The following is a 17,134-nucleotide window of genomic DNA, read 5'->3' as shown; positions in this document are numbered from 1 at the left end:
GCTTCTTATAAAGGATTCCTGCCTTGGGGGGGGGGGTTTGGGGTTGGACTAGATAACCCCGAAGGTCTCTTCCAACTGTAGAATTGTATGGTTCTGCTATCCATTTCTCCTCGTGCCAGCTTCAATCCAAATTTAGGAAAAGCTGAAATTTAAACTGGTAATGTGTGCAGAGCCAAAGTGTGTGTGTGTTCCTTCTTTGCAGAGGTTTGCTTCATTGCATACTCTGTATATAATACCACAGCACTTATCTACTGGAGCCATTATCCCTTAAGACACCTGTTTTCTCCTATTTGTCTTTAATTTTGTTTCTGCTTTGTTTACCTTCTTGGCTCCGCTTCCAGCGAAGTCCTTATGAGTGGCAGAAAAACATTTAGAAGACTCTTTGCAGATGGGGGCTGCAACCTGCCCTCGTCTCCCCCACATGCAGCTCAATTTAGGGAAGGCTAAACCCCAGGAGAGAAACTGCAGTCGTGTGCAATTTAAATCCCACCTACACTATTCCAAAGGCTATTGGAATTGTGGGGTTTTCTGAGAAGGCTTCGATTGAGTCCCTGCTGTGAAATATCGTTTTCAATAAGCTGAGTACAGAGATCGTTTAGGTAGCTATGCAGCTCTGTTTCAGTCCTGCTGTTTATCATATGTTGAATGGTTAAAAAAAAATAATGAAAGGCACCTATCATTTACCTGGCAGCCCCAGGACACAGGGGAAAGCAGCAACAAGTGAAGAGGTAGTACCTAATTCTGAAAAATAATAATTGTTGAATGTAAATTGCCCAATGCATTTTATTTCTTCCTCACAAATAACAAATAGGAAGGCGAAAGAGATGTTGAAATGAGTGCAGGTAATTGCTTTTGGGTGTTTTTTTTTTCTTTTTGCATTAGTTTCAAAATCTGCATGTTATTTGTGAGCCTCGGTTTGAGATTCTGCTTCTACTTTCTTTTAAACAACAACAACAAGAAGAAAAATCTCATGTACAGAGACATCAAAAGGAAGTGGGCGGACGACAGACAAGACAGCAAGGACTGTTTCTTCCCTGGTTTGCTCTTTTAATACTGATAGACAAAGTGAGTTAATGCAGGAATTGCATCTGGAAAAGGTCAAATTGAGAGTGGCAATAAAACTAGTCCCTTTTCAGTAATGAGATTTGACCTTGAAAGGGCTTGATGGAGTAAAAGGAGTAGCCAAGCTCACCTTATAGTTTCTCTCTCGCTCACCCCCCCCCCCCCCAAAATAAGTTCTTCTGCTCAGAATCTTGCTGGCGTACACAGATCAATTTTGTAACCCCCAAGAAACAAGCGACTCAGAGAGAAATCTATTTCTGAAGGTGGGGGGAGGGGGGAAATCAGCTGTAAAAATAAATGCCACAAATGCAGCTTGCTAAAATTAAACTCCAAGATCAAAAACCCTTGTGGGTCCGATTCGAAACCTCTTGATGACTGCTGGACTCATTCTGAACATTTATTTATAGTCATATTTGAAATGCATTATGGATGAGGAAAAAGGAAGTCAAGCACAATTTTAAAAAGGGCAAAATGAAACTGTAGCTGTCAGGAATCTGGCTATATCAATAAGTGAAATAGACTTTAAGTTCCCCAAAGACTTGAATATTTCTATCCTTATTTCCACCGTGTTTCTATATAATTGCCAGTGGTGTTCATTGCTTAATATTCATGCTGTTCCTTCACTTTAGCTTTGCGCTCGGCTGCCGTTTTGCGCATTCTTTCCAAATCTCATTGGATGGTTTGTTGAAGTAGTTGAAAAACACAGCATTCACCATGTGTAATAATAATCACAATAATCATAATAATGAGGCTTAATAGTGCTGTAATTGTGTGCAGGCAGTGAGAGAACAGTTCCCTTAGGATAACTTAAACTGTACACTGTTCACTTTCTAGCTCATTGCAGTTTTCCCCATAACAAAATATTCTAATGTTAAAACTACAACAGGGCAAGGTAAAGAAAATGCAAACCATATTAAGGCACTCAAGAGCAACTTTGTATTAGAGATAATGGACACACAGCAAAGCCTCAAAATTAACTTCCAAGCTTCTCAGGAATGAATCTCAGTAGCTAAGAAGGAATTGCAACACACCAGGGGAGGATGTTCGCAATCCAGATATGCCCTGATTGTATGTTCACCCCTTTATTTGGGGTGATTGGTACCCAAATCAACAACTAGGTTTGTCTGTGCAGGTACAGTGTGATTCCATGGGGCTATTTTAGCCCCTGTGCAACTTAACTGTTGTTCCTATCAACACACAGTAGTTGCTTCTTTTCCAGTGATGCTTGAGGAATTCAAGTTCTGTGAATTTCATTGTGAATTGATCTGATATGCACTTCCCAGACTGGTAGGCAGATACCAATCCTTCAGTTCTCACTTTTTTCTGAATTCTTGTGGTGGAAAAGAAAAAAGTGCCAAAATGTCTTTTAAAAACGTGCAATTCAGGACAAACCATGTTTAGAAACGTGTGCATTGGTATTTAAATGTGCATTTTCTGATATTTAAGTATGACTTTTTTATGCAGATTTCTTTGGGGTTTTTTTTATAATCACGGTTAAACAGGACAGAACAGGCTTAGGAATGAACACTTGTGAAATTGACAGGGCCAGGAAATAGATGGATGAGTCAGTCCCTACTCCTTCCTGCAGTTCCATAGGCTAGTTCTCCCCTCTTGTGGGAGTGCGGGTGGTGCTGTAGTCTAAACCACCGAGCCCCTTGGGCTTGCCGATCGGAAGGTCGGCAGTTCAAATCCCTGCAATGGAGTGAGCTCCCGTTTCTCTGTCCCAGCTCCTACCAACCTAGCTGTTCGAAAGCACACCAGTGTAAGTAGATAAATAGGTACTGCTGTGGCAGGAAGGTAAACGGTGTTTCTGTGCATTCTGGTTGCCGTCACGGTGTCCCATTGTGCCAGAAGCAGTTTAGTCATGTTGGCCACATGACCCGGAAAGCTGTCTGTGGACAAAACACCGGCTCCCTCGACCTGAAAGCAAGATGAACGCCACAACCCCAGTCGCCTTTGACTGGACTTAACCGTCTAGGGGTCCTTTACCTTTACCTTACCTCTCCCCTCTTGTGGTTTCCAGCAACTGGTATTCAGAAGCAGCGTTGCCTCTGCCATGGGTACCAACTTGAATAAAATAGCACGGGCAGGTAAGCCCCGCCCCACAAAATCGATCAGAAGAATGCATACCATTTGAATGGCAATGCCCATCAACGTTGGAGGCCCCAGTCCCCTCAGTTGGGGGGGGGGGGCGGGTTGCAGGGACCTCAACCCCTAGGAATTAGCTCCTGTGCCTCTGACTGTGGAGGCAGAGCCCGACCATCATGGTTAGTAGCCACTGATAGTCTCACCCTCTGCTGCTTTGCTGTGTCAGGTGGGTTATTAGGTGTTGTAATCCAAGATTCCCGGAGGATAACCCAGTTGGGGAAGGATCCTGTAAGTGGTACAGCCCTATTTCAAACTGTTCCTGTACTGCAGGGATGTCCAACCAGTCGACTGTGATCTATCAGTTGATCGTGGGTCATCCCTGGTCAATCTCGTGATCCTGATTGATATTCCAAAAACAACAACAACAAAACAACTCTGACCAATGCTCCGCAAAAAAGCTCAACAACTTTGGTCCATACATCACTACTGGGAAAACCATAGCATCACCTTTGTCAGTAAGGTGATGTCTCTGCTTTTTAAGATGCTGTCTAGGTTTGCCAGGTTTTTTTTTCAGTGGGAGTAGTTTTCCCATTAGTGATGTATGGAAGTGAGAGCTGGACCATAAAGAAGGCTGATCACTGAAGAATTGATGCTTTTGAATTATGGTGCTGGAGGAGACTCTTGAGAGTCCCATGGACTGCAAGAAGATCAAACCTATCCATTCTTAAGGAAATCAGCCCTGAGTGCTCACTGGAAGGACAGATCCTGAAGGTGAGGCTCCAATACTTTGACCACCTCATGAGAAGAGAAGACTCCCTGGAAAAGACCATGATGTTGGGAAAGATGGAGGGCACAAGGAGAAGGGGATGACAGAGGACGAGATGGTTGGACAGTGTTCTCGAAGCTACCAGCATGAGTTTGACCAAACTGCGGGAGGCAGTGGAAGACAGGAGTGCCTGGCGTGCTCTGGTCCATGGGGTCATGAAGAGTCGGACACAACTAAACGACTAAACAACAACAACAGATTGCAGTCTCTTGGAAGTTGGACACCCCTGCTTTACTGTATCACTTCATACTACAGGTGAAGGGAGGATATGATATGATTTCACGCTCCTCCACATAAAAACGCCTTGCACACCCACAAAAAGCAGCTAGGACAAGGGTTATAGCCCTTTTGTCCACCTGACACACCGGTATTCTATGGCCAATGATTTGCTTTAATGGGGAAGTCTTCCAGTTTAATGGGAGAATGGCTCCACCACCTGCAATTCAAAGCTGTGCTACCAAGGAGCAGTTCACGTAGATCAGGCCACAAGCGGGGAGGAGACTTTTAGCAAACTTTGCCGACACACTCAAGTCACAGCTTCTTCTCTTAAAAATTACATTCGCTTTCTATTCCTTAGGTTTGTAAGTTTCCACCGGCTTTCCTCCTAGTTGACATCTTGAGAGATCTTGAGTAGCAGAGCTGGGAAAGGCCTCTATGCCTGATTCCCCAGAGAGAGAATAAGTTTCACGATGTGCTGCCAATTAGGGCTGACAGTCGTGTCCTAGCTGGAGTCTTGGTCTAACTTTGCTTATGTCACAAATGGCCTTTGTTCCAAAGGGAGTGGGTGACGGGTGGAAGCCACAGCGTTTGGACTGTAAAGCAGCACCCAGTAATACTTCATGGTTAGAACCGTTCTCCGTTCTCAGACGAGTGGCAGGGAATGCACGCTCATTACGTGGTGAGTGTGAAAAAATGCCACATTGGAGGTGGGCGAGAAAATGGCCTCTGCTGCAGAAATGCTCAAGAACAGCTTGTAGTGACTGATGTTTGCTTGGGAGTGTCGCTCCTTTCTGTACCAGCTCAGACTTTGGGTCTGAGGTGAATGCCTGTTAAAACACAAACAAGACAGACAAATGTCATTCCAGCATTGACTTTGGCATTCAGGTCTGATCCTTTTGGAGTTCTACAACTTATTCTAGTGAGGTTGCAGATTGGTTCTTGTTGCTATGTTTGTTTATTCTGCATGCTGACTTTGCTTCCTATCATGTCGATGTTAGAATTCCTGCTCCATGATTGCAGTCATGGGATTTTTGTCTATCACATGACGGTGTATGTTTTGACTCCACAGAGTCGGAAATGACGGAGACAGGATGTTTGTGTTACTGTGTTCCATGTAGTGGGACTATTGTCCTTTGTTCCTTCTCTTTGCTGTCTGATGCTAGAGAGAGAGGGAGCCATGTTGCAGTGCTCCGTGTGTGTTTATATGTAAATAAAGTTGATTAGCCAAAATGCTGAGTTGCTGAGGTCTGTTACACAAGTTGCAAAGACTCTGCGGATCCCTAAGTGTGCCGATGTCTGTTGGCATCAGTCGCTGTGATGTTCGGGCTGAAGAAAGCTGTTGAAGCTCCCGAACGATCAACCAGGAGGGAGAGAACATGCCAGTCGGGCATGTGTCTCTACCAGGGTCTTACTCGAGAGTAGGACGAGCTCCTGACAGTCACATGTATGCTACTTATCTGTATACAGTTTGTGGAAAAATATTTTTTTCTTTGTTTTTTATATATAATGTTCACTGTTACAAATTTTTCACGTTCACACTAATCTGAGGCAAAACAGGAAAGTGCGCTCCCCAAGCCCCCCCCCCAGCCTGAAATTGGTGAGAGAAGGGTGTTCCAGTGGAAGCAGGGGAGCAGGTGGGGCTCCGCCTAAGGGAGCCACTTAACCCCACCTCATGGGTGGGCCGGTGCTGTTGTACACACACACACACACACACACACACACATGCACACCCCCCCCCTCTGCCTCTAGGCAAGCAAGAAGAATGACCAGAGTTCATGGAAATAGCCCATCCAGATAAAAACACTCAAGGAGGATGCCAACCAGGTGTGTGACTTGGGGAGAGTCCTGAGGTTCATGAAGAGAAGCCTAGGTGAGCTGCCCTTGGTTCCTGAGCCTGAGGTTTCCCATCTCAGATTCAGAGGAAGATGGAGAGAAAAGCCCATAAACTTGATAGTCAATGTCAACGTGTGAGGAACTTAATAAGAACATTTATGAAATGACTTACAGGTTCATCCTTAACCCAAGATAGCCGATTTCTGTATTTACTTATGGGTAGTGCTGAGCTTCAGTCCATGTTCAGGAAGCCATAATTACGTTTCACAGCGCAACCTCCCTCCCTCGTAGGAAGTCGGGCTTTGTAATAAAATTAGCACCTCTAGCAGTGAGGGCTTGGGGGCTGTGGAGTTTTGGCACGGCAGGCAGCATTTTCCAAAAAGAGATGTAACATTTTTAAAGCGTGGACTTTCTATATCTCTCATCTTTTTTTAAAAAAAGTAATTTTCTTTTCATATAGTGAAACCGTAGGCAATATATTTTATGACAACTTAATTAGAGTTTGGCTGAGCCTCTGAGACTAGATGAAATTGCTTTGTAGGCCAGATTTGGCCTTTGGACTGCAAATTAACCATCCCTAGTGTAAAGATTTATTATTATTATTATATAGGAAATTACTGAAATCTATTATTTCTTATGTATTGTAGCGGATTAATTATTTAGCACTTCAGTATATAATATGGCATGCTTTACATCCCTTTTCTTAGTCAGGCTGCAATTTTATGTCCACCTATCCAGGAATAGGCACCATTAAACTCAATAGGGCTTACTTTTGATTATATACACACACGACTGGAAAGGGCTGTTGCTCAGTGGTAGAAATCTGCAGAAGGTCGCAGGTTCAATTCCTGGCACCTCCCAGGTAGGGCTGAGAATGTTTCCTGTCTGATAACCCAGAGAACGACTGCTTGCCAATGTAGGCAGCACTGAACTAGGCAGATCTGTTTCAGACAGCTTTCTAGGTTGCTTGTGACTGCACTACAAGTGTCTTTCTTTGTTTTAGGGTTAGGAGTCTAGGTCACCAACAGTTAAATCATATCAGTTGTTAAATCATATCAGATTGGCTATTTGGAAATATTTGACCATGGTCAAATTTTCGATGGAACTAAGACAGGGCTTGCAAGCGATGCAAGTCTGTTTTGTTACTATTAGAAACGCATGGATTACACTTGTTGGCTACTTTTCTGCTTTAGAAATGTACGATTCTGAAGGAAATGGCAGCAAGAAAGCCTGGGATTTGTAAACTACTCTGCCTCCTTATTCAGGTTGGGAAACAGTTTTCGTTTTACACTGGTACCTGGGGTTAAGTACTTAATTTGTTCCGGAGGTCCGTTCTTAACCTGAAACTGTTCTTAACCGGAAGCACCACTTTAGCTAATGGGGCCTCCTGCTGCCACCGTGCCGCCGGAGCACAATTTCTGTTCTCATCCTGAAGCAAAGTTCTTAACCTGAGGTACTATTTCTGAGTTAGCAGAGTCTGTAACCTGAAGCGTATGTAACCTGAAGCATATGTAACCTGAGGTACCACTGTATTTTCTTTTCATTTTTAATTTGCATACCACCTTTCTATATTACTTGACACAAGGCGATTTAGAAGCTGAAGAAACAACAAAGATCACACACCTTATAACAATCTGATGCAATACAAAAAAGGTCATAGTAAAAACATTGCTTTGAAATAAGCAACTTACATCAAATAAAGTATTATTCAATAATTCATTAGAATAAAACAGTACACAATAAAATTAAATATCAGGAAATAATTAAACAACTTCACTCTCAGCAGTTACAATAAATAATTACGAAAGTATAATCAACAAAAACAGCAGCAAGTCGCAATGCATAAAATACCGCAATGCATACAAAACCATGTAGAAGGATCAGATTGAGAAACAAAGACAAACACATTTATCAAAACAGGAAATTACAGGGGGCTCATTAACAAATGACTCTGGGCAGAGCTTTCCAAACTTTTCCTGCTAACGTGTTGTGATACACAGTTTGGAAAGCTCTGCTCTAGTGAGTAAAGGAGTAAGAAGACACCAATTTCCTTTCTGCCAGGCATTTGTTGCATGCAGTGCTGTTTCCATTTTGCTTCAGTTTGGCTTCTTCTGACAAAAACTGCATTATTCACCCTGCTTTCCACGATGGCGAAAGTTTACATAATTGATTGCACAGTTAATTTTGTTGTCATTACATTATTCCACACTATTCATTTTAATGCGAAGGAAATGCAGTGCAAATTGGTAATAATAATAATAACCAGTCACATATTGTTATGTATTGCTTGCAGACTGAAAACAGCAGCAGCGATTACTGATCCTATTTGCTAGACTAGTTTCCATTCTGAACATGAGAGGAACAAGCAAATGCTAGCAATTTGCACAGCTGTTTTCATCAGAATTCCCCAGCATCGCTATTAGTGACCATCCCCTATTATTATTATTATTATTATTATTATTATTATTATTATTATTATTTGCAAAGTGGTTGAGACTAGAAGGAAGGCCAATGTAGCACCAGAGCCTTTTAAACCTAGAACTGATTCTAGGGTGGTTTGGTTCCAGTTTGCAATGGGTATGTTCAAATTTTAATTGCAAAGCATTGCATTTGAGGTGAGAGACTGTATCTTCCGTTAGGACCGCTTCGTATGTGCAATTAACCACTTGATATTGCAGTAGCGAAGGGAAGAACAGTCATGTGCAAACCAGTCCTAAGAAGCCAGGTCACTCTTTTACCACCAAAGCAGCTCCTTAGCTGCTGCTTCCTCTGTTGAGCTCCCTGTAGCTGCACTCATGTGGAAAAGGGTTTACAGAACTGGAGGCACTGAATGAAGAAATACGTTTTCTGTGATGAATTCATTTCAGTAAAATACTGCTCCGTGGAGCCCTGTATCGCTACTTGCCATGCCTGTGAAGAACTGTTTCTGTCAGCTGGTAATCTTATCTGAGCCCTTTCAGAAACGGGGAGCTTAAAAGATGCATGCACACCGCAGACTCCAATGTTATTATTGCCAGAGGCAACTCTTTCTAGATTTGAAAATCCAGTACCAACTAAGTCAGATATGTACCTCAGAAACATGGTTTACCATGGTCTCCCCAACCCTTCCCATAAAACAGTTTAAGAGATTAGCCTTTCTGAGGAGCAATGGGCAGTTAAAGGGATAGACATTGGTGTTGTTCCTCTCCTCCATGTTTTTTTTTTTAGCAGTTCCCTGTAGTGGCTAGAGGGTTAAATTTGGCTTTGGGACTGAATTCAAATCCCTCTTCAACCACAAAGCTTGTTTGTTGACCTTGGACAGAGAGGATTGCCAATGCAACACCTACGGGTCCCCAGGTCCCCACCGCTCCTTCCTATGGCACGCACAAAAGAGGTTAGCAAATACCCCCTCAGAAATTCACAATGCATGACAGACGGTTGACTCTTCCTGTTCCTTTCCTGTTTGCACTGGTTTGGCATCTCTTACACTGAAATCAGCACCTGCTTCCATATGCCCACATTAAATCTAGCAGAGGGTGGCTGACTAGTTGAGTCCAGAGCATTGATATATATATTAAATTGAGTCCATTACATCTTGGGGGCGGGGGCAGGCAGTGTGAGAGCACCTTACCCCATATATTTTTTAAAAAATATTTTATTAAGGATTTTCTTGTTTTACAGAAGTGTAGTGCCTCGTATTTTTTTTTCATGTAACATTTTTACAAATCCGTTTCATTTGTTGAGGCATTAGGGGGAGAAGAAAAAAAGAAAGAAAGAAGAAAGGGGGGTGGAGAGAGGGAAGATGGATGGGGGTGGGGTCGGGTGGTGGTGTTTCTATTATGTTTAATGTATGTAGAGTTTGGTGTCAGCGTTGCTTGTGTTGTTCACTTGTGTTCCTTTGGTGGTGAGAGAGGTTGGGGTTGGCCTAGGGTGTGATTGTTTGCTTGTGATTGGCTGTGGTGATCTTTGTTTTTGTGTGTGAGTGAGGTGGGTGGGTGTTTTGGATCAGGTTAGCCATATTGATTTGTATGCTGTTGGTGGATTATTGTCATTGTCCTGTTGGGCTGTGTATGTGATAAAGGGGAGCCATACCGGGGTGAAGGCGTCTTCTTCTGTTTGTCCCCGTGTCAGTTTCAGTTTATTAGTTAATTTTTCTAGTAGGGCTGTTTCCCATACTATTTGGTACCATTGGTCCATGTTTACTCCTGACAGGTCTCTCCAGTGTCTGGTTATGGTGTTTCTGGCTGCTGAGAGCAGGTGGGTTATGAGTTCTTTGTGGTGTAAATGGGCATTGTTGTCTTGGAAGATGTTTAGTAGGGCCAATTCTGGGGTGATGTCTATTACTTGCTTAGTTATTTTACATATTTCTTGTATGGCTGTTGTCCAGAATAGTTGGATTTTGGGACACTCCCACCACATGTGGAGGTATGTGCCGCCCACTTGACCACTTTGATCTGCAAAACTGGCACTGTTACAGGTGCCACATAATACCCCATCCATGTTTGTAAGAAATCACTTGTTTAGTGGGGCAGCAACTACACTTTGGAACTCCCTTGCCTACAGACATCCTGCTAAAACCTGTTTCCATCTACCCGGTCTACGTCTACCCAGACATGTGGAGAGTGTTTTTTGTTTATTGCTGATCTTAATCTTTTGTATGTTCTAAATAGTTGTTTTGAACTGTTTTCACCCGCAATTTTATTGCTTCACTCATTTGTAAACTGCTTGGAGGGTTGTTGCTTTTTTGTTTGTTTTTACAGTCAAGCACTGTATAAATTTCATGAAATGAATACATAAATAATTTCGTTGGATGCCAGGATTGGACACCAACCCTCCCATCTTTGTTCTGAACAGAGGAGGGACACAAAGAGCTTCACTATTCCTTCCCAACCCATCCAAGTGATGGCGTGGCTAGTGGAGAGGTGCATGCCCTCACCATTTTTCAGTCCTCTCTCTCTCTCTGCTTCTTTAGGTGCAGTAGTAGTAGTAATAATAATGATGATAGTATAATTTATTTATACCCTATCCATCTGGCTGGGTTTCCCAGCCACTCTGGGTGGCTTCCAACCAAACATTAAAAATACAATAAAACACAAGACATTAAAAACTTCCCTAAACAGGGCTGCCTTCAGATGTCTTCTAAAAGTCAGATAGTTGTTTATTTCCTTGACATTTGATGGGAGGGCATTCCTCAGGGTAGGTGCCACTACTGAGAAGGCCCTCTGCCCGGTTCCCTGCAACCTCACTTCATGCAGTGAGGGAACCACCAGGAGGCCCTTGGCGCTGGACCTCAGTGTCCGGGCTGAACAATGGGGGGGTGGAGATGCTCCTTCAGGTATACTGGTAGGCTTCTTGTGTAGCCATTTTGTATCATGGACCATCCGTCTGACTTGGCATAAGGCACCTTCCTATATTCCTGCTGGTACTACAAAGAGTAGGCATTCTTCCAAGGGAAAAAAAAGCTCAGCTTATCATAGAGTTGGAAAGGACTGTGGGGGTCATTTAGTCCAACCCCCTGCAATGCAGGAATCTTTTGCCCAACGTGGGGCTTGAACCCACAACCTTGCGATCCAGAGCTCTACCAATTGAGCTAGCCAAAAAACAACAGCAACAAAACACCTAGACAAACTTGTGGAAACTGCAAACTTTACATATCTCATGAAGATACACAACTTCTGAAACGAGTTTCAAGTTTTAATTATACCCTATGCTGTTTGAACAAGAAAAATAGGCACTTAAAATTGCTAGCACCTGTTTGTGTGAAATCTCCTGCTACCTAATGTGCATTAGGAACATTAGGGAATTCTGTAGATTGGTGAATATTTTCTCAAAATAGAAGAGGCACTGCGAGTGTACGCAGTGTGTTGTTTTCAAATTCACAAGACGATGGCATGCCAAAAACATTAGTCTAAGTATCTTTTGGTAAAAAAAACAGAGCTAGCTTCAACCTCCCGAAACACATTGGAGATGTTCTTAGAACTTACACAGCTAAACATGATCATTAACTGGAAAAGGTTACAAGTAAAGCAGAACTCTGAACTTTACTAGTGCAACAGAGATCATTTCAAGCCATGGAGTTTAGATATTTGAAGAGATTCTCTGTTGCTGGTTGACTGGCCAAACCCAAAGAGACCCACTAACCTAAACTCACTCATGGTTCCTCACCATCCTAGGAAACATGAAAAGTGAGGTGCCACAGGGTTCTGTCCGGGTCTTGTTGTTGTTCAGCATCTTTATAAATGAATTGGATAAAGGTATTAAGGAGATGCTCATCCAATTTGCAGATGACACCAAACCGGGAGGGGTAGCTAATGTCACTGTAGACAGAGTCAGGGTTAACCTTAACAGATTGGAGAACTGGACCACAGCTAATGAAATAAATTTGAATAGGGGAAAAATGTCACATTCTGCTCTTAGGCAGGAAGAACCAGCTGCACAAATAGAAGATGGGGGACACCTGACTTAGAATCATAGAGTTAGAATAGACCACAAGGGCCATCGAGTCCAACCCCCTGCCAAGCAGGAAACACCATCAGAGCACTCCTGACATATGGTTGTCAAGCCTCTGCTTAAAGACCTCCAAAGAAGGAGACTCCACCACACTCCTTGGCAGCAAATTCCACTGTCGAACAGCTCTTACTGTCAGGAAGTTCTTCCTAATGTTTAGGTGGAATCTTCTTTCTTGTAGTTTGGATCCATTGCTCCGTGTCCGCTTCTCTGGGGCAGCAGAAAACAACCTTTCTACCTCCTCCATATGACATCCTTTTATATATTTGAACATGGCTATCATATCACCCCTTAACCTCCTCTTCTTCAGGCTAAACATGCCCAGCTCCCTTAGCCGTTCCTCATAAGGCATCGTTTCCAGGCCTTTGACCATTTTGGTTGCCCTCCTCTGGACACGTTCCAGTTTGTCAGTGTCCTTCTTGAACTGTGGTGCCCAGAACTGGACACAGTACTCCAGGTGAGGTCTGACCAGAGCAGAATACAGTGGCACTATTACTTTCCTTGATCTAGATGCTATACTCCTATTGATGAGGCCCAGAATTGCATTGGCTTTTTTAGCTGCCGCGTCACACTGTTGGCTCATGTCAAGTTTGTGGTCAACCAAGACTCCTAGATCCTTTTCACATGTACTGCTCTCAAGCCAGGTGTCCCCCATCTTGTATTTGTGCCTCTCATTTTTTTTGCCCAAGTGCAAAACTTTACATTTCTCCCTGTTAAAGTTCATCTTGTTTGTTTTGGCCCAGTTCTCTAATCTGTCAAGGTCGTTTTGAAGTGTGATCCTGTCCTCTGGGGTGTTAGCCACCCCTCCCAGTTTGGTGTCATCTGCAAATTTGATCAGGTTGCCCTTGAGTCCATCATCCAAGTCGTTGATAAAGATGTTGGATGATGTTGGCAGTAGTACATGTGAAAAGGATCTGGGGGCTTAGTAGACCACAAGCTTTGCATGAGTCAACCTTGTAATGCAGCAGCAAAAAAAAAGCTAATGCTATTCCAGGCTGCATCATCGGAAGTATAGTATTCAGATCAAGGAAAGTCATAATACTGCTCTATTCTGTCTCGGTCAGACCACACTTGAAGCACTGTGTCTAGGTTCTGGGTGCCACAATTTAAGAAGGACATTGACAAGCTGGAAAATGTGTAGAGGAGGGCTACCAAAATGGTGAAGGATCTGGAAGCCAAGGGTTATGAGGAACGGTTGAGGGAGTTGGGTATGTTTAGTCTGGACAAGAGGATACCAAGAAGTGATATGATAGCCATCTTCAAATACCTAAAGGGCTGTCACGTGGAAGATGGAGCAAGCTTGTTAGATCCTGCTCCAAACCAATGGATTCAAGTTACAAGAAAGGAGAGTCCAGCTGAACATCAGGTAGAACTTTATGACGGTAATTGCTGTTCAACAGTGGAATGGTCTCCCTTGGGAGGTTGTGGACTCTACTTCATTGAAGGTTTTCAAGCAGAGGTTGGATGACCATTTGTCATGGATGCTTTAGTTGATATTCCTATAATGCAGGGGTTGGACTAGATGCTCCTTGGGGTCGCTTCCAACTCTGTGATTCTTGGAATTTGAAGGTTTGACGCAGCTTCATTCGTTAAGCACTCAACCTCCCTACTGCAACCATTAAAACTAGTCACTGTCTGGATTTAACATGGAGGTTGCCCAGCCTTACGACATTTCAAGTCTTCCATTAAACAGGCTTTCAAATTATAACAATATGATTAAAGGGGATGGCAGTCATGCAAAAGGTTAAAGCATGTGGTGCCTGTTTTCAAATTGCTCATTTCCTAGCTAAGAATGGAATTATGCAATCATGTTTTTTAAGCTGGTCTATTACAGCTGTCTGGCTGCCATCAACTTACTTTACAGCAGCAGCAGTGTCTGAGAAATCTTTGAGATTTTATTCTTACTCATTACGGCTGAGCTGTGGTCATTCAAAGACACGCAGGAGAAGAGAACATTTCACATCCCCTGCTCCATATTGGATTTCTTGACCTTAATTTCTGCCCCACCCTTCTATTTTGCCTTGAAATCTCCATCTTTGTTTCTTTAACCCAGCCCGATGTGTTTTTACTTTTACATTTTATTGACATGCTTTCGTCTCCTCTCCACCTCCCTTCCCTCTTTACTTCTATTTTCTACTGTTATTGTTGAAAACTGCTGTGCTGCAGCAGAAGGGTGAGGTGGAAGTTTAACAAGCACAGTAAAGAAATAAATAAACTGCTGTAGCTGTTCATAGTTTTAGGAAGCCACTTTCTATACAGATCGAGCAGATTCCACGGAGACACGTTGTACCAAACTTACCCACTGCCAGAAGTGTTGTAATACTGGTATACTAGGTCCATTTGTGACCGACTCTGGGGTTGCGGCGCTCATCTTGCTTTACTGGCTGAGGTAGCCGGCATACAACTTCCGAATCATGTGGCCAGCATGACTAAGCCGCTTCTGGCGAACCAGAGCAGCACACGGAAACACCGTTTACCTTCCCACCTGAGTGGTACCTATTTATCTACTTGCACTTTGAGGTGCTTTCGAACTGCTAGGTTGGCAGGAGCATGGACCGAACAACGGGAGCTCAGCCCATCGCGGGGATTCGAACCACCAACCTTCTGGTCGGCAAGTCCTAGGCTCTGTGGTTTAACCCACAGCGCCACTGGTGTCCCGCTTTAAATGTACACACCTCATTAATCGAGAATATTCTTGAGAATATTCTCCAAAAGATTAGTCTCAGGAATTTAACATCACTACCCATGGGGGAGTCTCAAGGGCCAGACAGAGAGGTATGGGGGATCACATTTGTCCTTGGGCTATGAGGTTTCCAGCCTCTAAATTGAAGACACACCCCCCCATGGCCCCATTGGCCTGTGAACAAATTTGGGAAAGTTTGAGAAAGCTTGTACTACATTGGTAGCTTGGATTAAGAACTTAATTCATTCTGGAGGTCCGTTCTTAACCTGAAACTGTCCTTAACCTGAAGCACCACTTTAGCTAATGGGGCCTCATGCTGCCGCCGTGCTGCCGGAGCATGATTTCTGTTCTCATCCTGAAGCAAAGTTCTTAACCTGGGGTAATATTTCTGGGTTAGTGGAGTCTATAACCTGAAGCGTATGCAACCCGAGGTACCACTGTACATTTGAGACAGGCACAGCAATCATGTTTCTCCTTGATCCCCTCCTTCCATCCCTTCCATCCCTATAAGCTCCCTTCCCACAAATTCTCCCATAGCAGTAAACAATCAGATAAATTATTTAAAAGTCCCAAATGTCATCTCTCTGCTTGCTTTCCCTCCCCATCTCTGAACATCTTGTTGCTGATCAATACCGGTGAGTATTTGTATGGTGTTAAGTTTTGTGTTTAGCTGAAGATCAAATGTTTGTGGAAATGACAAGAGCAAACCTGATGGAAGCCTCATCTCACGTTTTCCAAAGTGACCTTTAAGATAACTTCATTTCACCTGGCATTTTTGTTAGAATTGGTTGAAAAGCCCTCTCTTCGCAGCTTTCCACCTCTGTCACAACAGATAAGGTCGGCAATATCATTAGCTTGCAGAAAATAAAAGTGGTGCTTGTGTACTTATAAAGACCTTTTGCCAAGAAAATTGTGATCTAAGAGGTCTCTATAGAATGTGCTTTTGGTTCTGAGACCATATTCTTTGATCACTTTAAGTCCTTTTAAAGAAATTTTGGTTTCAGTTCCTATTAAATCAAAACCTCCAATTCTAAGGATAAATATTGAAATATTTAAGGAACAGAGAAGACTAGCCTTGACTCTAGTTACTTGGTATCCATATCAAGATGCTCATGCTCTAAGATCAGCATATGAGGTGGTGGTCAATATGAGGAAGGTCGGGTAGTAGGGCCTTTTCAGTGGTGGCTCCTTGCATGTGAAATTCTCCCTGAGGTGCATCTGACTCCATCTCTTTATAGTTTTAGGCAGCCATGCTCCTGCTCCTGGCAGGCATTTGAAGGCAAAGAGACCTGACTGCCACTGCTGTTCTCAATAATTGTTCTTTACTGACGTGTTATACGGTTTTGAGGATTGTGAGTTTTCTATAATCTGTATTCCCGCTGTAAACTGCCCTTATGCAAATGGCAGAATATATATTATGTAATTACATAAAAATCGTATATGAGGGGTGGGAAATGTCAGGGCTTGGGGCCAAAGGTGGCCCTCCAAACTTCTTTATCTGGCCCTTGGGACTCACCCCAGGCACCTCCTCTCACTGCCCTTGGGATGATAAAGTTTTTGGCCCAGTATACCTGAAGGAGTGTCTCCACCCCCATCGTTCAGGCGGGACACTGAGGTCCAGCTCCGATGGCCTTCTGGTGGATCCCTCCCTGCAAGAAGTGGAGCTACAGGGAACCAGGCAGAGGGCCTTCTCGGTGTTGGCGCCCGCCCTGTGGAATGCCCTCCCATCAGATGTCAAGGAAATAAACAACTATCTGACTTTTAGAAGACATCTGAAGGCAGCCCTGTTTAGGGAAGTTTTTAATGTTTGATCTTTTATTGTGTTTTTAATATCCTGTTGGAAGCTGCTCCAGACATTCTGCTTGCACATTCTAGATCACTTGCAAACTTGCAGAGGCCACACTTGACAATGTGCTGCACCCCTTTTCCTCCCATGA

General features: G+C 43.4%; 1 protein-coding gene across 2 annotated transcripts in view; it reads left to right on the top strand.

Moving 5' to 3' along the window:
• Positions 1-17,134, top strand: part of EGFLAM (EGF like, fibronectin type III and laminin G domains) — a 107,417-nt gene that overhangs the window by 12,217 nt on the left and 78,066 nt on the right. The gene's annotated exons all lie outside the window — the stretch shown is intronic.

This window comes from Podarcis muralis, chromosome 11, assembly GCF_964188315.1.
Source record: "Podarcis muralis chromosome 11, rPodMur119.hap1.1, whole genome shotgun sequence".
In the NCBI taxonomy this organism is placed as follows: domain Eukaryota; kingdom Metazoa; phylum Chordata; class Lepidosauria; order Squamata; family Lacertidae; genus Podarcis; species Podarcis muralis.
The sequence above is the reverse complement of the archived record's forward strand: the minus strand, read 5'-3'. Positions and strand labels throughout refer to the sequence as shown.